Raw genomic sequence first — 25,956 nt, forward strand, 5'->3', positions numbered from 1 at the left:
ACATAATTAATTCTATCAATATTTTTTACCTCTGTATCTTGAATTTGTCTAACTCAATGTTATCAAAATGTTCTTCACATTTTTCAACATTCAATTTTTTGTCTTTACATTTTCTGCTTACATTTTCCTTTGATATAAGGAGATAAGTAGGGATTATATTTTAATTATTTTTCTAGATTGTCATTATTATAGTGCATAATTATTTTCCCCCATGGCTTTGATATTCTAACTTTGTATTCCAAAATATGGCAAGTGTTTGCATCAAATTCATTCCTCCACTAGCTTCCACTGATGTCTTTATTCATGTGCCATTTAACACACAATGTAATTGTGTACATTTGATTAGAATATACGTTACTATCTGAAAGCCTAGGATTCCTTAATTGCTAATTTTTTATCAGAAGTATGTCTATTTTATATATTTGCATTTTAAAATTAAGTTTCAATAAGCTAGTCTGGTAAAAACTACATCGAGATAATATTTGCTTGAGAAAGCATTTGTATCTTCAGAGAAATGAGAATTCCTATCCACAAACTAAATGGTATCAGATCCATCAGAGAAAGGTTGGAATGAAGATTTATGCCACCTATTTGTGGTCATGTTGCATACATCTTATTCAAGAATATGTGAATTCAAAAATCTCTGGGTTTGAAAAATATTTGCATCTGGTAATTGGATGAAGGAACATGATTTTCCTGAGTTGAATTCTGGTTGTTCAGTTCAGGTCTCTGTTCACCAGACCTAGATTTTTTTTTTTTTTAATCATTATCATTGTCACCTTAGTCTGCATGGGTTGCCATAACAAAATACTATAGGCTGCAGAGCTTAGACAACAGACATTTATTTTCCCGTAGTTCTGCAGGCTGATATCCAAGGTCAAGGTGATTGCTAGGTTGGTTTCTGGTGAATCTTCTCTTCCTACCTTGCACTGGGCACCTTCTCACTCTGTCTTTCATGGCCTTTCTTCTGTGCACTTGGGCAAGACAAAGCTCTTTGTCTCTTCTACTTCTTATAAGGATGCCAGTTCTATCAGATTAGGACCCACCCTATGATCTCAAGGAGTATGAGCTATTTAGGTCCCCATTTCAAGGTTTCCAAGCCAGGGTACAAGATGTAGGAGTGAATAAACTTTTTAGATGACCTCAGTCTGAGAATTTCTAACTACAAACATGAGAGAGGTGGAGACAGAAGTATTCAGCTGAAAGGATCAAATTCTTGACTCACTGAAATACTCTAATATAATGGAGTGAATATTGGTGCTTTTTTAAAAAAATATTTATTTTGATTGGAGGCTAATTACTTTACAATATTGTAGTGGTTTTTGCCATACATTGACATGAGTCAGCCATGGGTTTACATGTGTTCCCCATCCTGAAACCCCCTCCCACATCCCTCCCCATCCCTCAGGGTCATCCCAGTGCACCAGCCCTGAGCACCCTGTCTCAAGCATTGAACCTGGACTGGCGATCTGTTTCACATATGATAATACACATGTTTCAATGCTATTTTCTCAAAACTTCCCACTCTCACCTTCTCCCACAGAATCCAAAAGACTGTTCTATACATCTGTGTCTCTTTTAGTGTCTCACATATAGGGTCATTGTTACCATCTTTTAAAATTCCATATATATGTGTTCATATAAAAAGCCTCTTGATGAAAGTGAAAGAGGAGAGTGAAAAAGTTGGCTTAAAGCTCAACATTCAGAAAATGAAGATAATGGCATCTGGTCCCATCACTTTATGGGGAAAAGATGGGGAAACAGTGGAAACGGTGTCAGACTTTATTTTTGGGGGGCTCCAAAATCACTGCAGATGGTGACTGTAGCCATGAAATTAAAAGACGTTTACTCCTTGGGAGAAAAGTTATGACCAACCTAGATAGTACATTCAAAAGCAGAGATTACTTTGCCGACTAAGGTCTGTCTAGTCAAGGCTATGGTTCTTCCTGTGGTCATGTATGGATGTGAGAATTGGACTGTGAAGAAGGCTGAGCGCCGAAGAATTGATGCGTTTGAACTGTGGTGTTGGAGAAGACTCTTGAGGGTCCCTTGGACTGCAAGGAGATCCAACCAGTCCATTCTGAAGGAGATCAACCCTGGGATTTCTTTGGAAGGAATGATGCTAAAGCTGAAGCTCCACTACTTTGGCCACCTCATGCAAAGAGTTGACTCATTGGAAAAGACTCTGATGCTGGGAGGGATTGGGGGCAGGAGGAGAAGGGGATGACCGAGGATGAGATGGCTGGATGGCATCGCAGACTCGATGGACATGAGTCTGGGTGAACTCCGGGATTTGGTGATGGACAGGGAGGCCTGGCATGCTGTGATTCATGGGGTCACAAAGAGTCAGACACGACTGAGCGACTGAACTGAACTGATACTATATTGGTGTTTTTCTTTCTGGCTTACTTCACTCTGTAAAATAGGCTCCAGTCTCATCCACCTTATTAGAACTGATTCAAATGTATTCTTTGTAATGGATGAGTAATATTCCATTGTGTATATGTACCACAGCTTTCTTATCCATTCGTCTGCTGATGGACATCTAGGTTGCTTCCATGTCCTGGCTATTATAAACAGTGCTGCAATGAACACTGGGGGTACATATGTCTCTTTCAATTCTGGTTTCCTCAGTGTGTATGCCCAGCATTGGGATTGCTGGGTCATAAGGCAGTTCTAGTTCCAGTTTTTAAAGGAATCTCCACACTGTTCTCCATAGTGGCTGTACTAGGTTGCATTCCCACCAACAGTGTAAGAGGGTTCCCTTTTCTCCACACCCTCTCCAGCATTTATTGTTGGTAGATTTTTGGATCGCAGCCATTCTGACTGGCCTGAGATGGTACCTCACTGTGGTTTTGATTTGCATTTCTCTGATAATGAGTGATGTTGAGCATCTTTTCATGCATTTGTTAGCCATCTGTGGTCATGTATGGATGTGAGAGTTGGAGTATAAAGAAAGCTAAGTGCTGAAGAATTGATGCTTTTGAACTGTGGTGTTGGAGAAGAGTCTTGCAAGTCTCTTGGACTGCAAGGAGATCCAACCAGTCTATCCTAAAGCAGATCAGTCCTGGGTGTTCATTGGAAGGGCTGATGTTGAAGCTGAAACTCCTATACTTTGGCCACCTGATGTGAAGAGCTGACTCATTTGAAAAGACCCTGATACTAGGAAAGATTGAGGGCAGGAGGAGAAGGGGACAACAGGGGATGAGATGGTTGGATATGTTAGGTAGGTAGAATAGGGAAACGGAGTCCAAAATGGCGGTGGCTAAAAAACAAGGAAGGTCAAAGGAAGGTCCGAGGACCAGAGTAAAGACTTCAGGTAGAACAAACAGCACTCCTGGCTAAGCCCAATTTGCATAGGGCTGGCCCAGGTTGAGGCAAAAACATATAAAAGGAGGAGCCAAATCGCTCTCTCTCTCTTTTTCTCCCGCGTGCGTGTGCTCTCTCTCTCTCTCTCTCTTCCTCTCCTACATGCGTGTGCTCTTTCTCTCTCTCTCCCTCTGAAAGAAGATAATGCGGTCACAATAGGGAAAGCGATGTGCCTGCAAACGGGACTCTCTGCTTGGGCTGAACGTGCTTGCAAACAAGATGTTCTGCCAAGGAGACTGGACACAGCCTTGAGTTTAATGGTCCCTTGCAAACGAGGGAACATTTCCTTCCTGTGATAAGGAGGAACAAATGGCTCTGGACAGACTCTGTAGTAAACATGAATTTCACTCCCTTTTGCTGTATGATAACATTTATGCACCTGCGCAGTACTAAAAAGGCTTAGTCATGCAATCTGGAATTCCGCCAAGGGGGTTTTATAAGAATAAACCGCAAACTTGTTTGCACAGTTCTTTTTCCTCTGGCCAGAGTTGTGTCTTGTCTGTCTCTTGTGTGTGTGTCTTGTCTTTATGTCATTTCGCTCGCAACATCTGGCGCCCAACGTGGGGCTCGAGTGAAACCGAAAGGGTGAGTAACCCCGGGGGGGTTTTATATTCATAGCAGGGGAACTTTCAGGAAAATCATGGGGGAATTCCTCATCATTACAGACACAGTACATGGAGTTGTTCAAAAGACTTTTCCACTCCATAGGCATTAAGGCCTCAACTCATCATTTGAATGAGCTCTTTCACTTGGTGGAGCAATATTGTTACTGGTTTCAATATCAAACTGTTACAATTAAATTTAAAGGAGTAAAAAATAATTCAAAAAAAATTAAAAAATCAACATCAAAAGGGTAATGTGATCCCTTTCAAGTTATGGACTTTATGTAGTGCTATAACACAGGCTTTGACTTTGCTATCTACTGATAGTGAAACTAAATCTAATGCTGCAATGAAGGAAAAGGCAATTTATGAGGATGGGCCAGACGTTGGTGGGGCTTCTGCATTGCCTGAAGGTAAAGATACAGGTGAGCCTCCTCCTGGAAATGGTGAAACATCTGTTAGTTCGGAATCAGATTGGGAGGTTTCTTTGGTTTCATCAGAGGAGGGCAAAGAGATTAAAGAAATGACCCATCTATTCCAGGAGTGGTGGAAGTCCCATAAAGAGGAGAAGAAATCTACATCTTCTGCTCCTCCTTATGCTTCTCTTTTCCCCACTGCGGTTGATCCGGCCGATGTGAGCAAAGAACATTGTCAGTTCTCCTTTCCTTTGTCTATGCTTTATGATGATGACTTACCTGCTCCCCCTGGTGGTTTTATTGATCCTCCACAATTATTTCCCATCCAGAGACAACAAAATGACAACGTGATAAATGTTCAATACACTCCTTTGAAATATAAATTTTTTAAAGATCTTAAAGCTGCAGTAGCGCAATACAGTCCTCAATCTCCCTTTGTTTTGGCTATGCTAAAATCATTTTTAAAAAAAAGGCAAATTAATCATTCCATTAGACTGGAAATCTATTGCCCAAGCTGTCTTGGAGGTTTCTCAATGGTTACAGTAGCTGTGGAACGAGCTGTAAGGAGGGATAAATTTTCAGAGATATTATTACAAACTTTAGCATTTAAAAATGCAAATCCTAAATGCAAACATATACTGAGACCATTAAAGGGACAGGGTACATCTATGGCTAAATATATCAGAGCCTACTCGGGAATAAAAAGAACAGAGCATCAGGCTAATGTCTTTGCTACAGCCTTGGCCAAAGCTATGAGACCACAAAAGGGAGGTAACTGCTTCCATTGTGAAAAACCTGGTCGTATGAAAAGAAAATGTCAAAAATTAAAAGCTGATCAAGGTGCAATTCCTAAAGACAGATCTTTTGCTGCAAAAAATAAGACTCCTCCTGGACCTTGCCGTCTGTGCGGGAAGGGGTTTCATTGGACTAATGAGTGCAGATCTAAAACAGACAAAATGGGCAACCCGATACTGGGAAACTATCCTGCAGGCCTAAGTCCTTGGGGCCCAGGAACAATATTGGGGACTTCTCCTCCCTGCCTTCCTGCCGTCCCACCTACCCCAACCCTGTTCCCCTTCAACAACCGTTACGAGTCAATGCCCCATTAAAAAGACCTCAAATGATGATTTCGGATTTACAGTCTGCTACTTCAGGGAGTGCTGCTGCTGATTTGCCACTAGCTGAGAATGTTCTTTTGTCACCAGGAGGAGACATTTACAAGTTAAAAACAAATGTATTTAGACCGCTGCCTAAGGACATTTTTGGCTTGATATTAGGCCGTAACAATGTGGCTTTGAGAGGTCTAACCATAATTCCTGGGGTAATAGACTCTGACTATGTTGAAAAAATTTTAATTATGGTTTCTACTTCTACCATGCTTTCACTGTTAGCTGGGGAGCATATTGCTCAAATACTTCTCCTACCTTATCATCCTTTTTCGGCTCTTCCTAATGAACAAACAGGAGGCTTTAAAAATACTGGGCGACATATATTTTAAAAAATGCTTATCAAAGATTCTCGCCCTGTTCTCTCCTTGATTAAACAAGGAAAAAATTTTAAGGGACTAATAGACACAGGGGCAAATATTTCAGTCATTTCTTCTCAACAATGGCCCCAAGATTAGAAAAAAGAAAAAAGCCCTCTATTGCTGATGGGACTGGGCTCCATTGCAGATGTCTGGAAGAGTACCCATCCCTTGCAATGCCAATTCCATAATGGAAGATCAGTGTTTGTTACCTTTTATATTGTAAACATACCTATTAATATATGGGGAAGAGATCTTCTCTCTCCTTTGGGGGCTTCTGTAACCATTCCATCGGAAAACGAGTAGCCACTGCTCAAATTCCTTGAGCACTCCCATTAAAATGGTTAACTAATACTTCAAAATGGGTTGAGCAGTGGACATTACCACAAATGAAGCTCGAGGCATTAAAACAATTAGTACAAGAACAACTCCAGCTTGGTCATATAGAGCCCTCTACCTCCCCCTGAAATTCTCCTATTTTTGTTATAAAAAAATCTAAAAAATAAAAAATGTTAACTCATTTATGAAAAGTTAATAAATATATTGAACCTATGGGAGCATTGCAATTGAGACTCCCCTCTCCAGCTCTTATTTCTCAAAATTGGTCCTTAATGGTGCTAGATCTTAAAGACTGTTTTTTTTTTTACCATTCCCCTACAATTGCAAGATCGAGATAAATTTGCTTTTACAGTTCCTGTTCTTAATCATGCTCAGCCTGTTAAATGTTATCAATGGACAGTCTTACCACAAAAAAAAATGACAAATAGTCCTACTTTATGCCAAAAATTCATTGCTCACTCTTTACAATCTCTCTGTCAAAAATACCCCAATTATATTCTATATCATTATATGGATGATCTCCTATTAGCAGCTCCTAGTATTGCTGAACATGATAAATTCTTTCAAAAAGTACAAGAGGCTTTAAGACTATACAATTTGCAAATAGCCCCCCCCCCCCAAATTCAAAAAGACTTTCCTATTTCATATTTAGAGATGGTATTGGAGCAACATAAAATAAGGCCCCAAAAGTTGCAAATTAAAAGAGACCATCTCAAAACCTTAAGTGATTTTCAAAAGTTATTGGGAGATATCAATTGGCTACACCTGGTACTTGGAATTCCTACTTATCAATTATGACATTTGTTTTCTACTTTAGAGGGAGATATAGCTCTGGATAGCCCCTGGACCTTAACCCCATTGGCTTTACAAAAACTTCAGTTTGTTGAGCAACGACTAAAAGATGGCTTTTTGACTTACTTACATGAGTCTCAACCTATTTTGTTCATAATATTTCATACCCCTTATTCTCCATCTGGTGTAATTGCTCAAAAAAAAAAAAAAAGGATTAATAAAATGGGTTTTCCTACCTAACAGCTTTTCCAAAAAATTGACTACATATATAGATAAATTAGCCTTCCTTATACAGAAAGGTCGCCATCATATTTTACAATTGTCAGGATATAAACCACACCAGATTGTTACTCAGTTAACAAATGCTCAAATATCTCGATGTTTACAATTTAATGAAAACTGGCAAATTTCTCTTGCCTCATTTCCTGGTTCATTTTCCAATCACTATCCGTCATCTAAATTGATTGATTTTCTCCAGACTAACTCTATGATATGTCAGTCTCCAATTTCAGATGTTCCAATTAAGGGACCCACTATTTTTACAGATAAAAATAAAAATACTGCTGGATACTGGACCCCGGAAAGTTCTAAGGTTCACCCCCAATCATTTTCTTCTGTACAGCCTGCTGAGTTGTGGGCTATCTATTTAGTTTTGCAAGATTTCCCCCAACTCCCTATTAACATTGTTTCAGATTCTCGATATGCTGTCCTCTCTTGCCTACAGCTTCCCCATATCTCCCTTCCACTGACCCTTAAAACAGCTATTGTAAATTGTTTTACTAAGTACAACAATTGCTTTTGCAATGTTCAGAGTTAATTTTCTTTACTCACATCCGTACACATTCTGCCCTTCCTGGACCCTTATCATTCGAAAATGCTACAATTGATGCCTTACTTTATCCTATAAAAACAACAAAACAAAAACATCTCTTACAGCATACCAATTCCAAAGGGTTACAAAAATCTCATGCTATTACTCAAAAACAAGCTCAAAATATTGTTCATTCTTGTTCCATATGTGCACCCTTTGCTTTGCCATTTACCCCACCAGGTGTCAACATAAGAAGACAACAAGCAAATCAGATATGGCAAATGGACATAATTTATATTTCTTCTTTCAGACAACAAAAATGTGTGCATCATACTATAGATACTTGCACACATTTTCAATGGGCCACTGCATCACACTCTGAAAAGGCTGACACTGTTATTACTCATTTGTTATCTTGTTTTGCAGTTATGGGATTACCAATTGAATTGAAAACTGATAATGCACCTGCTTACCAATCCACAAAATTAGCTCACTTTTTATCTCAATACCATATAAATCATACTTTTGGTATTCCTTATAATAGTCAAGGGCAAGCTATCATTGAAAGAGCTAATCGTACCTTATGAAAATATCTTGAAAAAATAAAAAAGGGGGAACAAGAGAGATTTATGAAACCTAAAGACATTTTGAATAAAACCTTACTTACCCTAAATTTTTTGAATATTTGGAGCAAGGGAAATCTATCAGCAGCAGAGTTGCATTTTCAGGGGAAAGAAGAGGATAAGAAGACGTTAATGAAGGCGGGGCAACCTCTGAATCCTACCAGTCTTTTGCTTGCCATGATGCCAGTGGTGACCTGTCAGGTAATCGGTGTATCGGCAAGTAATCATACATATTGGGCGTATATACCTAATCCCCCACTAGTAAGAGCAGTTTCCTGGGGGGGAACCAGAAGAGCATGTGTGTACTAATGAGACTGCCTTCTTTCCCCCACCAGCTTGCGGGGGAATAGAACAACTATCTCATCATAAACAACAATATAATATTAGTAATTTGACCATTGCAGTGGAAGGTATTCCTTTGTGTATAGGAGGACACCCCTTTTGTCTGTCCACCAAGGAACATTCTCATCGTTCTTATAATACATGGGGGGTAAAGTATAATAATTACCATTTTGCTACTTTTACTGTGCTTGTTTCCACCAGGGGATTTAACACCTTGACAGAACTGATAGACATTCATAATGGAATACACATGTCACTATGTCCTATTAACTTTTTTGCTCCTTCTCTAGAATCTTTGCAATGGGAACATTGCCGAGGTCATCAACCCTTTAAAGCCATGAATTATTCTGGGTCTATCGTTGTAGATTGGAGTCCAGATCATGGGCAATTCTTAGAAAAATGGTCAAATAAATCTCTTAGGTGACATCGTGCAAATAACACTTTGATGGGCAATGGTAATGAACCAGTTAAATGGCAGCAATTTGCACTTGTCCCTCCTCAATTACAATTGCAAGGATATCCGCACATTCAAGGAGATATTTGGAAACTATGGGCAGTTTCTGGTAATCTCACTATCTGGTCAGAAATCTATACTTTGGATAGTGGCGACTCTGGGTCCATTCCATGCTGATATACATGTTAATAAATCTTATTCCGCAATGGCATGTGTAAAATATCCTTTTGCATTGTTATATGGGAATTGGACCTGGAATGATACTGTGAGGTCTATGTCATGTGACTATTGTAATCTAACTCAATGTGTAAATCAGTCTTGGTGGGAAAAATTTAAAAGGCAAGCCTGTAACTCCAATTTTTCGTTAGTAATTGTTAAGGCTTGGACAGAAGTATGGTTACCTATAAATCTGACTTGGCCATGGTCAGATTCTTTTGCTGTTTCTCATCTAGTAACCACTGTACAGACTTTGCTACATTGATCTCGACGTATGCTTGGTGTGGTCATTGCTTCGATTCTAGCAGTTGCGTCAGTAACTGCAACAGCGGCGATGGCAAGCCTTGTGTTACACCAAAGAATTCAAACAGCTGATTTTGTTCTGGACTGGCACAAAGACTCTCATTTGTTATGGCAACAACAGCGAGATTTGGATGCACAACTTGCTACCGATGTGCTCAATCTTCAACACACCGTTTCCTGGCTTGGAGATCAATTAGCTGTTTTATCTACACGAAGTGTGTTGAAATGTGATTAGAACTCTTCTCAGTTTTGTGTAACACCTGTACCATTTAACATGACTGAAGGATGGGAAAGAGTAAAACGATCTTTCACTGGGCATCAAAATCTCACTACAGAGATTATGGACCTGGAACGACAAATTTTGTCTACTTTTAGCAAGACTTTACCTGACATTACAGGGTCTGATTTGTTGAAAAGTCTTCAAGAGGGAATGACTAACTTAAATCCATTAGGGCATATATCCACACTAGTTGGGACTACTTTTGGAAACACTGTGTTTATATTACTTTTATGTTGTGTTGCTTTTCTAGTCTTCCAGTGATGGCAAAAAGAGAAACAACTAAAACACAAAGCAGTGAAGATCCAGACCATGCTACAATTTATTAAAGCAAATAAAAAAGGGGGAGATGAAGGAAGTTAATGCGGCCACAATAGGGAAAGCAGAGATGTGCCTGCAAATGGGACTCTCTGTTTGGGCTGAACGTGCTTGCAAACTAGTTGTTCTGCCAAGGAGACTGGACACAGCCTTGAGTTTAATGGTCCCTTGCAAACGAGGGAACATTCCCTTCCTGTGATAAGGAGGAAAAAAGGGCTCTGGACAGACTCTGGAGTAAACATGAATTTCACTCCCTTTTGCTGTATGATAACATTTATGCACCTGCGCAGTACTAAAAAGGCTTAGTCATGCAATCTGGAATTCCGCCAAGGGGGTTTTATAAGAATAAACTGCAAACTTGTTTGCGCGGTTCTTTTTCCTCCGGCCAGAGTGTGTCTTGTCTGTCTCTTGTGTGTGTGTCTTGTCTTTATGTCATTTCGCTCACAACATCCCCCTCTCTCTCTCCCCCTCTCCCATGCGCTCCTCCTCTCTCTTCTCTTCAAATCTTTGGGTTGGCATGCCCTCACGCTTCGAGGATGGATTCTCCTGCTATCTTCTAAATAAAATAGAGCTGTAACACTGATTTGCCTAAGAGCTATAACACGGTTTGTTCAAGACCCGAGAGCTGTGACGCACTGAGGACTTTAATGTCCATCACTCCAAATCTTTGTTGTGATGAGACAAAGAACTGAGGAACATACACTCGCATGACATCTATGGTGCCGTGACTCGGATGTAACCTGGCTGAAACAACCTTCGCGTGGAAGAGGCCAAGCACAGCTGGAGCCCAACTCAGCCAAGCTCCCATGGTAGAGGCGGAACGCGAAGAAAATCCAGTGCAGGGGAAGGCCCATCGTGCTGAAAACCGGGACAGCAGAAAGCCCACGTGGCCCAGTCTCAGATCCCAGAAGACCTCCAGTTAAGGTAAGAGGTCCTCGCTGTTCTGGCTGGAGGGACATGTCTAACGAAATCTTAATTCCTTTACAATTTCTCGTTTTTTTGTTTCCTTGAACCTCCCACAAACAGGTGGGTGGCAGGGGGCACAATTGAGGGACTCTGGAGAGGCTGCTCCTCAGCATGTCCCAAAGGTGCTATTTGCTGAGCCCCAGTAGCTGTTACACAGGCTGGTGGGGGTTCTTCTGTCCTTTCTCTTCTCTGTTGCCAAGGATCAGACCAATGAAATTGTGAGCACCAGTCAGATATTTAGCAAATTTTCCGGCGGGCTATGAAGGGGATTTCTTGGCACGTTTTTCTCACTGCTTTTTCCTCCTGTCCTTCAGCTCTCTCCTGGGACTCAAGCTAGGCCAAAACTAATGAAACTCAGGCCATGATGTCTCATTGCAAAAATTCATTGAGAGACAAAGGACAAGAGGTGGATTTGTTAGGATCCAGAGAGAAGCCACTCTTCAGGGTGTGAATCATTGCCAAGGGCAAGGGCTGGGGCCACAGAATTAAGCCTGGCTAGGTTTTGTGAAGGGATGGAATTCATATGCTAATGAGTGGGAGGATCATCTTTACCACTGGGGAACCACCCACCTCTGGGTGTGTCTGTTGGCTTATAGATTGGGGATTAAATACTTGAATTTGACTTTTCATCTTGGACCCAGTTGATTTTAATTGGTTTACATTATACCCTTGTGCTATGTCATTCTTTCAAAGGTTGTGCTCTGCCCCCTTCCCTCCTGTTTCATGCTCTTTGCCTGAGCCCCATCCAGACCCACAAGGTTACCTCTACAATCTTCTGGAGAGACAACCAGAAAATAGCTGGCCTTGGGAGGGAAATACTCTATAATATCCAACCCCCTAATCCTGCCCAGTACTGGTTACACTGGAGACCTTGGGGATGCCCCAACTCCAGTCGGGGAGTTGAGGTGCCTGGCTCTCAGGTTGCAACAGTACTAGGTAGGATGAGCTTACGTCATATCTCTTCCCGTACATGGTGGGCAAACTAGCAATGAGTTACAAACCCCTTAATTCTACCCAGCACTGGTCACAGTGGAGATCTTGGGGACGCCCAACTCCAGTCCAGGGGTCCCAGGAGGTCATCACGCCTTGACCTGCCTAGGGATCTGGTCCTCGAAAGGTTGTCACGCCTCAACCTGCTCGGGGATCCACTAGTTCCGGGGGTCCCAGGAGGTTGTCACGCCTCGACCTGCCCAGGGACCCAATTCTCAGGAGGCCATCATGCCTCGACCTGCCTGGGGATTCGATCTCTAGGAGGCTGTCACACCTCAGCCTGCCTGGGGATCTTCACCCTGACCCAGGGATGCCTGGCTCTCAGGTTGCAACAGTTCTGGGTAGGATAAGCTTCAGAAAGACTCACCCCTAAGGAAGTCCACCCATGGAAACAGAAGGAAGCCTATTGTGGGACTGTGCCCAGTCTTAGCAATAACTCAGGAGCCCAATGAGAGCCCCATTGCCTTTCTAGAAAGGCTAAAAGAGGCACTCCAAAAGTTTACCAATCTGGACTTAGACTCTTAAGAGGGGCAGGTGATTTTAAAGGACAAATTCCTGTCCCAGTGTGCATCAGATATCAGAATTAAGTTACAAGAACTACAACAGCAGGACCCTGCTGCCTCTTTAGATGAGATGGTCTAGACAGCCACAAATACCTTTTATAACAGAGAACAGGAGAAGGAGGCCAAGGTCCAGGAGAAGGAGAGAAAGAAAGAGACAAGGCATGCCCAGATGCTGGCTGCCCTCCAGAGAAGCCCTGTGGCAAACCCCGAGTCCTTGAAGGACAAGGCACGAGACAAATGCCTGATCTGTAGACAGGCGGGGCATTGGGCCAAAGAGTGTCCAAACCAGACAAGTCTCCTAGAACGGCTTGCCACAAATGCCATCAACTGGGACATTGGGCAGCACTCTGCCCTCAGGACCCAAGAGCCTCAAGGTCAAGTGCCAAGCCTACCCTCACGATGGTTCAAGAGGACTAAAGCGGCCCATTCCAGCCAGCCTGCCTGTCACAGATAACCATTATGGGGCTGGAGCCAAGGGTGCAACTGGATGTGGCAGGTAGGTCCGAAAATTTCTTGGTTGACACAGGGGCTACCTACTCTGTCTTGATCTCCTACTCCGGAGCCTTCTCCCAAACCTGTACCATTTTGGGTGCTACAGGAAAAGCAACTACTAAAAGATTCACCTGAGCACTTCTTTGTTGCTGGGATGGACAAATATTTTCCCACCAGTTTCTGGTGGTCCCCGAGGGTCCTACTCCCTTATTGGGAAGAGATATACTCACTAAACTGGGGACCACCCTTGTGATGGGAAGTTTTTCAGCCCCTAGAGCTCTACAGCTCCTGGTTACAACTGAAAAACCCATTACACCTTCAATAGAGAGGGACCAAAAACCATGGGAAGACAAAATTAACCCCCTGGTGTGGGACCAGGGGATTCCTGGACGAGACTACTAAGCCGAACTGGTCATCATTGTCCTCCGAGATCCCACTCGGTTTCCTAATCAGAAACAATACCCTCTGAAAAGAGAGGCTCGGGAGGGACTACAGCGTTTAATAAATAAATTCCTTGCTTGTGAGCTATTGGTCCCCACCAGTTCACCATGTAACACCCCAATCCTCTCAGTAAAGAAAAAAGACGGAACCTGGTGAATGGTTCAAGATCTCCGGATCACAAATGAAGCTGCAGTCCCCCTCCATCCCACAGTACCCAATCCCTATGTAATCTTGGGAGAAATCCCACCCAGTGCCAAGTGCTTTACAGTCTTGGATCTCAAAGATGCATTTTTTTGCATACCACTGGCTAAAGGATCCCAATATCTTTTTGCCTTTGAGTGGGAGGCCCCAGGAGAAAAACACCAACAGATGACTTGGACAGTATTACCTCAGGGGTTCAGAGATAGCCCCCACCTGTTTGGACAGGCCCTTAGCCGGGATCTCCTAGATCTGGACCTGGGACCTAATGGAAAAATATTACAATACGTTGATGACCTACTAATCTGCTCTCCAGATGAGAAAAGTGCCCAACAACATGCAATTCAGGTTCTAAACTTCTTGGCAGAAAGGGGATATAAAGTCTCCCGTGCTAAGGCACAGATGGTCGAGACAAAGGTCACTTACCTGGGAGTTCAGATTACACACGGGTCCAGGAGGCTGTCCTCTGATCGGGTACAAGGAATCCTCCAGTTGCCCTCCCCCACGACTAGAAAACAATTGCGAGCTTTCCTGGGGCTAACTGGATATTGTAGAATCTGGATATCCAACTATGGTCTAATTGCCCAGCCCTTATATGAAAGCTTAAAGGGACAGGATGATTCAATCCCACTGATGTGGGGAACTCCTCAAAAGAAGGCAGAGGCTACACTAAAACAGGCCTTAACTCAGGCACCTGCCTTGAGGTTGCCAGACTCAGAAAAAGCATTCCAACTTTATGTCCATGAAGGAGAGGGAATAGCCTTGGGAGTGTTAACTCAAAGGTTGGGATCTGAGCCCCAGCCTGTAGCTTACTTATCCAAAAAGCTTGATCCAACTACCCAAGGCTGGCCCCCCTGCCTTCAAAATCTTGCAGCTATTGCAATCATGATAGAAGATGCTTTAAAACTCTCCTTTGGGTGCAAACTGACTATTTTTACCAGCCACCAAGTAAAACAACTCCTAAATGGGAGAGGCCATTTATGGATGTCTGATCAAAAATCCTCAAATATCAAGTAATGCTGATGGAAAATCCAGGCCTCACTATATCCCCTTGTGAGGTTCTTAACCCAGCCACCCTCCTGCCTACCCCCGAGGGCTCTCTCCCCTTTCACTCTTGTCTAGAAACCTTGGACCACTGGACAAAACCCCGAGAGGGATTGTCAGAAGATCCTCTGGCCAATCCTGAGGAAATCTGGTGCCCTGATGGAAGCAGCTTTGTCTTGGATGGAAAAAGAAGAACCGGGTATGCAGTAGTCTCCAATTTTGAGACCATAGAGGCTAAGCCTCTGCCACCAGGTACTTCAGCCTGATTAGCTGAGCTCATAGCCTTGATTCGAGCTTTAGAGCTGGGAAAAGGAAAAAGAATAGCCATTTACACTGATTCCAAATATGCCTTTCTGGTCCTACATGCACATGCTGCTATTTGGAAAAAAAGGGGCCACTTGACCTCCCGAAGGTCCCCAATCAAATATGGTGATCAGATTTTTCGACTTTTGGAGGCAGTCCATCTGCCCACCGAGGTTTCAGTCTCCCACTGTAAAGGACACCAAAAAGGGGACACAGAAGTGGCACGAGGGAACCAAGTAGCTTATCAGGCAGCTAGGAGAGCAGCATTACAGAACCATGACCTAATAGGGATTGCCACCTTAATTCCACAAACTAATTTGCCAGAAACTCCTTCATATACTGAAGGTGAGACTCTTAAAGCTAAGAGCGAGGGCTTTCAAGAAGATCATATGGGGTGGCTCCAAAAGGAGGGACTCCTTTTTCTGCCTGGAAACCTCCAATGGAAGTTGGTTAACTCCTTACATGCCACTACTCATTTAGGAGAAAAGGCCCTCCAAAGATTACTAGAAAGGTCCTTCAGAGGAACAGGCTTCCAAACAACTATAAGACACGTGGTCTCCTCTTGTCCCCTTGCCAATTAAACAACCCCCAAGGAGCTCGAAGACCCCAGCTGGCCCAGCCCATCCAACAACGTGGGACATACCCAGGAGAGGACTGGCAGATGGACTTCACCCAGGTGCCAGTTTCTCAAGGGTATAAATACTTATTAGTCATGATAGATACATTCACAGGATGGATTGAAGGCTTTCCCACCCAGACTGAGAAGGCTGAGGAGGTGGTAAAAAAACTGCTTCATGAAATCATTCCAAGATTTGGTCTGCCCAGGTCATTACAAAGTGACAATGGGACATCATTTACTTCCAAGGTCACCCAAGAGGTCTCAAAAGCATTGGGCATTACTTATTATCTCCATTGTGCCTGGAGGCCTCAATCTTCAGGAAAAGTAGAAAGAGCCAGTCAATTCTTAAAATCAGCTATAAAAAAGGTAACCCAGGAGACCTCCCTGGGATGGAAGGAGGCTTTACCAATAGCTCTCCTCTGCACCTGCATTGCCCCTAAGGAACAGCTTGGTCTTAGTCCTTATGAGATGCTATATGGGAGACCTTTTGTTTATTTCAATGACCTCTTCCTTGATCCAGAGGTTCAGACCCTCCAGTCTATACCATGGCCATTGGGCAATTCCAACAGGATATATGCTTGTGGGGTATGAACCAGGACCCAAAAGATTCTAAGGAGTCACCACTATATGCTCCAGGGGCTCAAGTCCTAATTAAAGTCTGGAAAGATGGGTCCCCAAAAGCTCAACTCCAGCCCACATGGAAGGACCCCTACCCTGTAATACTTTCTACCCCCACAGCAGTCAAGGTATCAGGACAAGACTCTTGGATTCACTACTCACGAGTCAAGCCATGGAAGAAGAGAGAAGAGGAAACTCAATACACCTGTGAGCCCCTGGGAGATCTCAGATACCTATTCAGGACTACCAATGAGTGCCATTCTAATGAACACCCCCAAAATCTGGTTTCTGGGGATAAGATTTCTCAGGATAGCTCTAAAGAGCCAACTGAGCTTGACAGAGATTGTATTCCAAAACAGACAAGAGATAGATCTTCTGATCCCTGAACAAGGAGGGACTTGAGCCATCCTGGTGATGGGAATTTAAAATTGACTAATGCCCTTACTCGTCCTTGTTATGCTACATTGATGATGCTTATGATTATTCCATGAACTGTCAATTGTCTAACGCGTTTTGTCTCTGCCCAGGTCAACAAGCTACAACATGCAGTGCCAGTTCAACAAAGATATAAAACTACAGCCAACCATGAAAAACATCACACCCTTATATGGACACCGCTATAAGGACTCTGAGGCTTGAGACTAGCAAGAGGAGGAGGCCCAATCCCCCTCGCCGCCCCAATTCAGCAGGAAGTAGCCAGAAAGACCTTGACGCCCCTTTTTCCAAAGAACTGGGCCTCCCATCTCTTGAGGGGGGAATGTTAGGTAGGTAGAATAGGGAAATGGAGTCCAAAATGGCGGTGGCTAAAAAACAAGGAAGGTCAAAGGAGGGTCCAAGGACCAGAGTGAAGACTTCAGGTAGAACAAACAGCACTCCTGGCTAAGCCCAATTTGCATAGGGCAGGCCCAGGTTGAGGCAAAAATATATAAAAGGAGGAGCCAAATCGCTCTCTCTCTCTTCCTCTCCCACGTGCGTGCTCTCTCCCTCTCTTTCTCTCCCATGTGCGTGTGCACACACACACACTCTCTCTCTCTCCCCTGCGTGCGTGTGCTCTCTCTCTTCATCTCCTACATGCGTGTGCTCTTTCTCTCTCTCTCCCTCTCTCTCTTTCCCCCTCTCCCACGCGCTCCTCCTCTCTCTTCCCTTCAAATCTTTGGGTTGGCATGCCCTCACGCTTCGAGGATGGATTCTCCTGCTATCTTCTAAATAAAATAGAGCTGTAACACTGATTTGCCTAAGAGCTATAGCATGGTTTGTCCAAGACCCGAGAGCTGTGATGCGCCGAGGACTTTAATGTCCGTCACTCCAAATCTTTGTTGTGATGAGACAAAGAACCGAGGAACATACACTCGCATGACAGATAGCATTACTGACTCAATGGACATGGGTTTGGGTGGACTCCTGGAATTGGTGATGGACAGGGGGGCCTGGCATACTGCGGTTCATGGGGTCGCAAAGAGTCGGACACGACTGAGCGACTGAACTAGCCATCTTCTTTGGAGAAATGTCTGTTTAGTTCTTTAACCCATTTTTTGATTGGGTCGTTTAATTTTCTGGAATTGAGCTTCAGGAGTTGCTTGTATATTTTTGAGATTAATTCTTTGTAAGTTGCTTCATTTGCCATTATTTTCTCCCATCCTGAAGGCTGTCTTTTCACTTTGCTTATAGTTTCCTTCATTGTTCAAAAGTTTTTTAAGTTTAATTAGGTCCAAAAGTGTCAGACTTTATTTTTTGGGGTTCCAAAATCATTGCAGATGGTGATTGAAGTCATGAATGCTGGGGTCCAGCCCTGGTGGATCCATGGTGATTCAAAGGTGGGGACGGAGTCGGTGTCCTTGGAAAAATACATATTTGATTACATATATATAGAGAGATTAGAAATGGATAGTGTAGTAGGAAAATTAGTGGAGAAAAAGAGGCTGAATAACTTGGTTTATGTGGAATAGCATCCATGCTCCAGATGGGAATTCAGCCAGAGAAACAGGGAGCAAGAAAGAAGTGACATGGGGGAATCAGTCTTTCTGGAAACTGATCCAATTTCTTTATTTTGGGGTTTGCTTATATACCTTTTGTTACACATAGGGATGAATACAGAGTCATGTGGGGGTCAGCAGTCCTGACCTTTATCAAAATCAGGTGCTTCACATAAAAAGGTCTTAGGGATTTTACATCATATTCTGGCCATGAGACCTGCTGACATTTTATGATCCTTTCTTTCTGAGAAGCAAAAAACTGATTTTTCCCAAGGGTGTTTTTTCTTAAGCCAGGCACCACCCTCCAAATAAAGTTGCATTCCTATAGGATGAGGGTGTAGTGAGTTACAATCAAGAAAGGAATTTATTTAACCAAGGTTAACATGATTAATCTTAAAGGTTAATACTTATTTCTCCTATATGCTTAAAGGTTAATACTTATTTCTCCTATGTGTTAGTTATATTCATTATAAGGATGGGGAATATGGAGATTTAGCAGCAAACATCAGCCCAACAAGTGAAAATCTTTCTCCAATGTTCCCCTTAAGATCTATTTAGTCTTAAGATAGTGATAAAGTTACATTTTTACATAGCAAGGACACAGTGATTTATAACAAAGTACAGTGATCTATTACAAAAGAGAAAACTCATTAACTCAAAAAGTCTAGTATTGCTAACCTTAAAAACTACTATATTTCCTTTTCTATATTCCAAATACATTGATTAATATTTTCCCAGGTGCCTAAGGATATGGAGGCCTGGCAGCAATCATTGACTCAACAATGAGAAAAGCCCTATGCTAATTAAGATGCTCAAAATACTCCAAACTCTCTGTGCTGTTTATGGTTGAGAGGTAGTAAACAATCATGTGAGTAGTGGCAGGAGTATGGATAATCCTGTCACACAAGCTAGTTTGTCAGCAGAGAGGTTTGACCTGAGACACCCTTGTCACACCCAGGGCAGGGAATTAGCAGTAATTATTGACACAACAAATTAAAAACCCTTCACCAATATAATTCCTAACCAACCCACTATACTAATAATTTCTAACTTCCCAAAGGAATTTGCCTTTAGTAAGTCTAAAACATCTCGTGCCTCTCAGGTTGGGGGGCTGTAAACAATCACATGTGGCCAGAGGAACCTATACAGGTGGGCTAGATAACCTTCAGAGGAGTCCATAAGCTGAAACACTCTTGTCACGCCCAGGAATTTTTATTGATTTGGAGCTGCAAGTTTACTCCTTCTCCGAGAGAAATGGTGATGGGGGAGAGCCCCCCGTAAGGTCAGAGGTGTAGGTTAGAGCATAAAACAGACTCTGGTTTTGGGGTTAGATGCTCGGGAACAGGGGGTTTCCTGAGGCTTGATCATGCCTTTGCTTATGCCAAGTTTCCTTCCTCATGACCTTTGCCATGGGTGGAGTTCCTCACGCTGGCCCCTGGCACATGAAATTAAAAGATGCTTACTCCTTGGAAGGAAAGTTATGACCAACCTAGACAGCATGTTAAAAAGCAGAGATATTATTTTGCCAACAAATGTCCATCTAGTCAAGGCTATGGTTTTTCCAGTAGTCATGTATGGATGTGAGAGTTGGACTGTGACGAAAGCTGAGCACTGAAGAATTGCTGCTTTTGTACTGTGGTGTTGGAGAAGACTCTTGAGAGTCCCTTGGACTGCAAGGAGATCCAACCAGTCCATCCTAAAGGAGACCAGTCCTGATTGTTTATTGAAGGACTGATGCTGAAGCTGAAACTCCAATACTTTGGCCACCTCATGTGAAGAGTTGACTCATTGGAAAAGACCCTGATGCTGGGAGGGATTGGGGGCAGGAGGAGAAGGGGATGACGGAGGACGAGATGGTTGGATGGCATCACCGACTCGATGGACATGAGTTTGAGTGAACTCTGGGAGTTGGTGATGGACAGGGAGGCCTGGTTTGCTGTGATTCATGGGGTCGCAAAGAGTCGGACACGACTGAGCGACTGAACTGAAGTGAACTGAGGTCTCATTTGTTTATTTTTACTTTTATTTCAGTTACTCTGGGAGGTGGGTCATAGAGGATACTGCTGTGATTTATGTTGGAGAGTGTTTTGCCTATGTTTTCCTCTAGGAGTTTTATAGTTTCTGGTCTTATGTTTAGATCCTTAATCCATTTAAAAAATAAGGAATGCTTCATGAATTTGTGTGTCATCCTTGCACTGGTCCATACTAATATTCTCTGTATCATTCCAATTTTAGTATATGTGCTGCTGAAGCGAACACTATGCTTTAAAATAGTGAATTAAATAGTGAATTTTTTTCAGATATCGCAATAGTATCTGAAACACTGTAGTAATTTAAACACTATGGTACTGGCTCATGGATATGTATACTGATTGAACAAAAGAGAAAGCTAAGAAATACAACAGTAAATATACAGATTTTTGTATCTGGAAATAATGCTGTTGCAGGGTATTGGGAGACAGAATTGTTATTCAATATATGTACTGGGAAAATTTCTTTATCCTTTTTTTTTGTTTTAAGAAAATCATGATTTAAAAAATTTTTTATTTATTTTTTGTCTGTGCCACAAGGCACATGCTATTTTAGTTCCTCACCCAGGGGTCAAACCTGCACCCCTGCATTGAAAGCACAGTGTCTTAACCACTAGACTGCTAAGGAAGTCCCTATTTATCCTTATGATAGGACAATGTATTTTCATGTCACACTATACTTTAAAGAGTACAGTCTCTGTGGGTTATATATGTAAGTGTGAAATAAATAACTTTAAAATGTTTAAAGATAATTATCTTTATAAACTTGAAGCAGGGAAAGACTTTGAGGAGTACATGCAGAGAACTTTCATCTTGAATCTAGTTTCATATTCCAACATGATAGAACAAGTCGTTAATCCTTGATCCCAACCATGTTCACTGCAGTATCCAAGTGTGAGCTCCCCCTATTTTCATAATTTGAAAGTGTGTAATACAGTAAATTTTGGACAGTCTTGTTGACCATGATGGCTACTCCATTTCTTCTTAAGGATTCCTGCCCACAGTAGTAGATACAATGGTCATCTGAGTTAAATTCACCCAACCAGTCCATTTTAGTTCGCTAATTCCTAGAATGTCGATGTTGACTCTTGCCATCTTCTATTTGCATCACTGACTCGATGGACGTGAGTTTGAGTGAACTCCAAGAGTTGGTTGCTGGGAGCCAGCACAGGAGATCCCACCCATGACAAGGTCATGTGGAAGAGAACGGTTAAGCAAGGCTTCAGGACTCAAGGGGCTCCCTAGGCTTTCTCAGACATCTATCCCAAAACCAGAATCTGTCTGCCTTATTGTATTATGCCTGTCACCAACGCTTCTGACATTAACAGGGGGCTATCCCTGACCACCTTTCTCTGGAGAAAATCAACTTAGGGCTATAGCTAATAAGTCTCCTGGACATGAGAGGAATATTTCAAATCAAACCCCCTCTGTTAGCATTCTAGCTTGCTTGGCAGGTACATCCAGACTCTTGCAGCTACGCATTTGATTATTTACAGCCTCCCAATTGTGAGAGGCATGGAAAGCCTAAAACATAGAGCCTTTCAAAGAGTTAAAAGTTATTAGAGTAGTGCTGGTGTAGGATTTCATTATTGGGCTAATGCTTGTTGCTAAGTTCCCATATCTCTTATCCACTGTGTACCTGGGAGTGCATTAGTCAACATAGTTGGAATGTAAGAAAAACAAGTGTAGCCTTGAAATTAACCACATCAGACTTTTGAGCTAATTGGTTCTTTCTTGTAACTCATTGCACCTTTACTCTGTGAAATGTAACTCTGTTTGGCATTTTCTGAGGCTGACATAGATTAGAAATATAAAGAAAAAACACTTTGAGGGAAAATAATTTTTCTGGTTGAGCAGCCTTTATCAAAAGACGGTCATAAAATGTTCACAGGCCTCCAAGGCCAGAAGATAATGTACACAACATCATTTGTGTGAAAGGTTTGCAGAAAAAATCCTGGTTTCGATAAGGGCAAAACTGCTGAAATGTTTGGGCTGACTCTGTATGACCTTGCATCTTTCATTTCCCTCTATGTACAAGTAAAGGTATAAAAGACCTTTTTGAATTAAAGTAAATGGGCCTCGCTCACCAAAGCAGCTTGGCCACCCCATGTTTCTTTTTTTTTACTCTTTTTCAGGCTGATCCCTTGGAGCATAGAGGCTCCCTGCATTCACTTATCTGCCCAGGTTTCTAAGACCTGAACGGGAAGACGTTCTGCATCTTCACTCCCTTGGGAAATCGGGAGGGCACCTGTGGCCTCCGTGAACAGGGCAAACTTCTTGTCTCGGAGTTTTATTGGCTTTCTATGTAAACGAAGGAATATCAGCCTCCTTCTCTCCTCTATTTTCTTATCTTCAACATTCTTTCCTTATCTCTCTCTAAATCAATCGCCAATGCCGTTTCTCCTTCGGATTTCCCTGATCCTGCAGGGGCTGGATCCCAGCAGTTGGTGATGGACAGGGAGGCCTGGGGTGCTGCAGTTCATGGGGTCACAAAGAGTTGGACACGACTGAGTGACTAAACTGAACTGAACGGAATTTGCCTTGATTCATGGACCTAACATTCCAGGTTCCTATGCAATATTGCTTTTTACAGCATAGGACCTTGCTTCTATCACCAGTCACATCCACAACTGAATATTGTTTTTGCTTTGGCTCCATCCCTTCATTCGTTCTGGAGTTATTTCTCCACTGATCTCCAGTAGCATATTGGGCACCTACTAACCCAGGGAGTTCCTCTTTCAGTATCCTATCATTTTGCCTTTTCAGACAGTTCATGGGATTCTCAAGGCAAGAATACTGATGTGGTTTTCCATTCCCTTCTCCAGTGGACCACATTCTGTCAGACCTCTCCATGACCTGCCCGTCTTGGGTGGCCCCACAGGGCATGGCTTAGTTTCACTGAGTTAGACAAGGCTGTGGTCCATGTGATCAGATTGGCTAGTTTTCTGTGATTACAATTTCAGTGTGTCTGCCCTTTGATGCCCTTTCGCAACACCTACTGTCTTACTTGGGTTTCTCTTACCTTAATGTGGGTTATCTCTTCATGGCTGCTCCATCAAAGCACAGCCTCTGCTCCTTACCTTGGATGAAGTTGCCCCTCCTGACCTTGAATGTGGAGTAGCTCCTCTTGGCCCTCCTGTGCCTATGCAGCTGCCGCTACTTGGACTTGGGGTTTGCAGTACTTGGATGCAATCTCAGAAATGACAGGATGATCTCTGTTCATTTCCAAGGCAAACCATTCAATATCACAGTGATTCAAGGCTATATCCCAACCAGTAACTCTGAAGAAGCTGAAGTTGAATGGTTCTATGAAGATCTACAAGACCTTTTAGAACTAACACCCAAAAAAGATGTCCTTTTCATTATAGGGGACTGGAATGCAAAAGTAGGAAGTCAAGAAACACCTGGAGTAACAGGCAAATTTGGCCTTGGAGTACGTAATGAAGCAGGGCAAAGGCTAATAGAGTTTTGCCAAGTGAACACACTGGTGATAGTAAACACCCTCTTCCAACAACAAAGAGAAGACTCTACACATGGACATCACCAGATGGTCAAAACCGAAATCAGGTTGATTATATTCTTTGCAGCCAAAGATGGAGAAGCTCTATACAGTTAGCAAAAACAAGACTGGGAGCTGACTGTGGCTCAGATCATGAACTCCTTATTGCCAAATTCAGACTTAAATTGAAGAAAGTAGAGAAATCCACCAGATCATTCAAGTATGACCTAAGAAAAATTCCTTACGATTATACAATGGAAGTGAGAGATAGATTTAAGCGACTAGATCTGATAGACGGAGTACCTGATGAACTGTGGATGGAGGTTTGTGACATTGTACAGGAGAAAGGGATCAAGACCATCCTCATAGAAAAGAAATGCAAAAAAGCAAAATTGCTGTCTGAGGAAGCCTTACAAATAGCTGTGAAAAGAAGAGAAGTTAAAAGCAAAGGAGAAAAGGAAAGATATAAGCATCTGAATGCAGAGTTCCAAAGAATAGCCAGGAGAGATAAGAAAGCCATCCTCAGCGATCAATGCAAAGAAATAGAGGAAAAGAACAGAATGGGAAAGACTGAGATCTCCTCAAAAAAATTAGAGGTACCAAGGGAACATTTCATGCAAAGATGGGCTCGATAAAGGACAGAAATGCTATGGACATAACAGAAGCAGAAGATATTAAGAAGTGGCAAGAATACACAGAAGAACTGTACAAAAAAGATCTTCACTACCCAGATAATCACGATGGTGTGATCACTCACCTAGAGCCAGACATCCTGGAATGTGAAGTCAAGTGGGCCTTAGAAAGCATCACTACGAACAAAGCTAGAGGAGGTGATGGAATTCCAGTTGAACTATTTCAAATCCTGAAAGATGATGCTGTGAAAGGGCTGCACTCAATATGCCAGCAAATTTGGAAAACTCAGCAGTGGCCACAGGACTGGAAAAGGTCAGTTTTCATTCTAATCCCAAAGAAAGGCAATGCCAAAGAATGCTCAAACTACCGCACAATTGCACTCATCTCACATGCTAGTAAAGTCATGCACAAAATTCTCTAAGCCAGGCTTCAGCAATATGTGAACAGTGAACTTCCAGATGTTCAAGCTGGTTTCAGAAAAGGCAGAGGAACCAGAGATCAAATTGCCAACATCTGCTGGATCATGGAAAAAGCAAGAGAGTTCCAGAAAAACATCTATTTCTGCTTTATTGACTATGCCAAAGCCTTTGACTGTGTGGATCACAATGAACTGTGGAAAATTCTGAAAGAGATGGGAATACCAGACCACCTGACCTGCCTCTTGAGAAATCTGTATGCAGGTCAGGAAGCAACATTTAGAACTGGACATGGAACAACAGACTGGTCCAAATAGGAAAAGGAGTACATCAAGTCTGTATATTGTCACCCTGCTTATTGAACTTAAATGCAGAGTATATCATTAGAAACGCTGGGCTGGAAGAATCACAAGCTGGAATCAAGATTGCCGGGAGAAATATCAATAACCTCAGATATTCAGATGACACCACCCTTATGGCAGAAAATAAAGACGAACCAAAGAGCCTCTTGATGAAAGAGGAGAGCAAAAAAGTTGGCTTATAGCTCAACATTCAGAAAACTAAGATCATGGCATCTGGTCCCATCACTTCATGGCAAATAGATGGGGAAACAGTGGAAACAGTGTCAGAATTTATTTTTTTGGGGGGGGGGGCTCCAAAATCACTGCAGATGGTGACTGCAGCCATGAAATTAAAAGACACTTACTCCTTGGAAGGAAAGTTATGACCAACCTAGACAGCATATTCAAAAGCAGAGACATTACTTTGTCAACAAAGCTCTGTC

At 42.5% G+C, this 25,956-nt stretch overlaps 1 non-coding gene across 1 annotated transcript; it reads right to left on the reverse strand.

The window, feature by feature from the left end:
* Window positions 1–20,747: 20,747 nt before the first annotated feature.
* On the reverse strand, window positions 20,748–20,853 carry LOC120877157. The gene has a single exon (XR_005724282.1). It is a non-coding gene; the product is annotated as a U6 spliceosomal RNA (small nuclear RNA).
* Between the last annotated feature and the right edge of the window lie 5,103 nt (window positions 20,854–25,956).

Source organism: Oryx dammah, unplaced genomic scaffold (genome assembly GCF_014754425.2).
Source record: "Oryx dammah isolate SB20612 unplaced genomic scaffold, SCBI_Odam_1.1 HiC_scaffold_17, whole genome shotgun sequence".
Taxonomy (NCBI): domain Eukaryota; kingdom Metazoa; phylum Chordata; class Mammalia; order Artiodactyla; family Bovidae; genus Oryx; species Oryx dammah.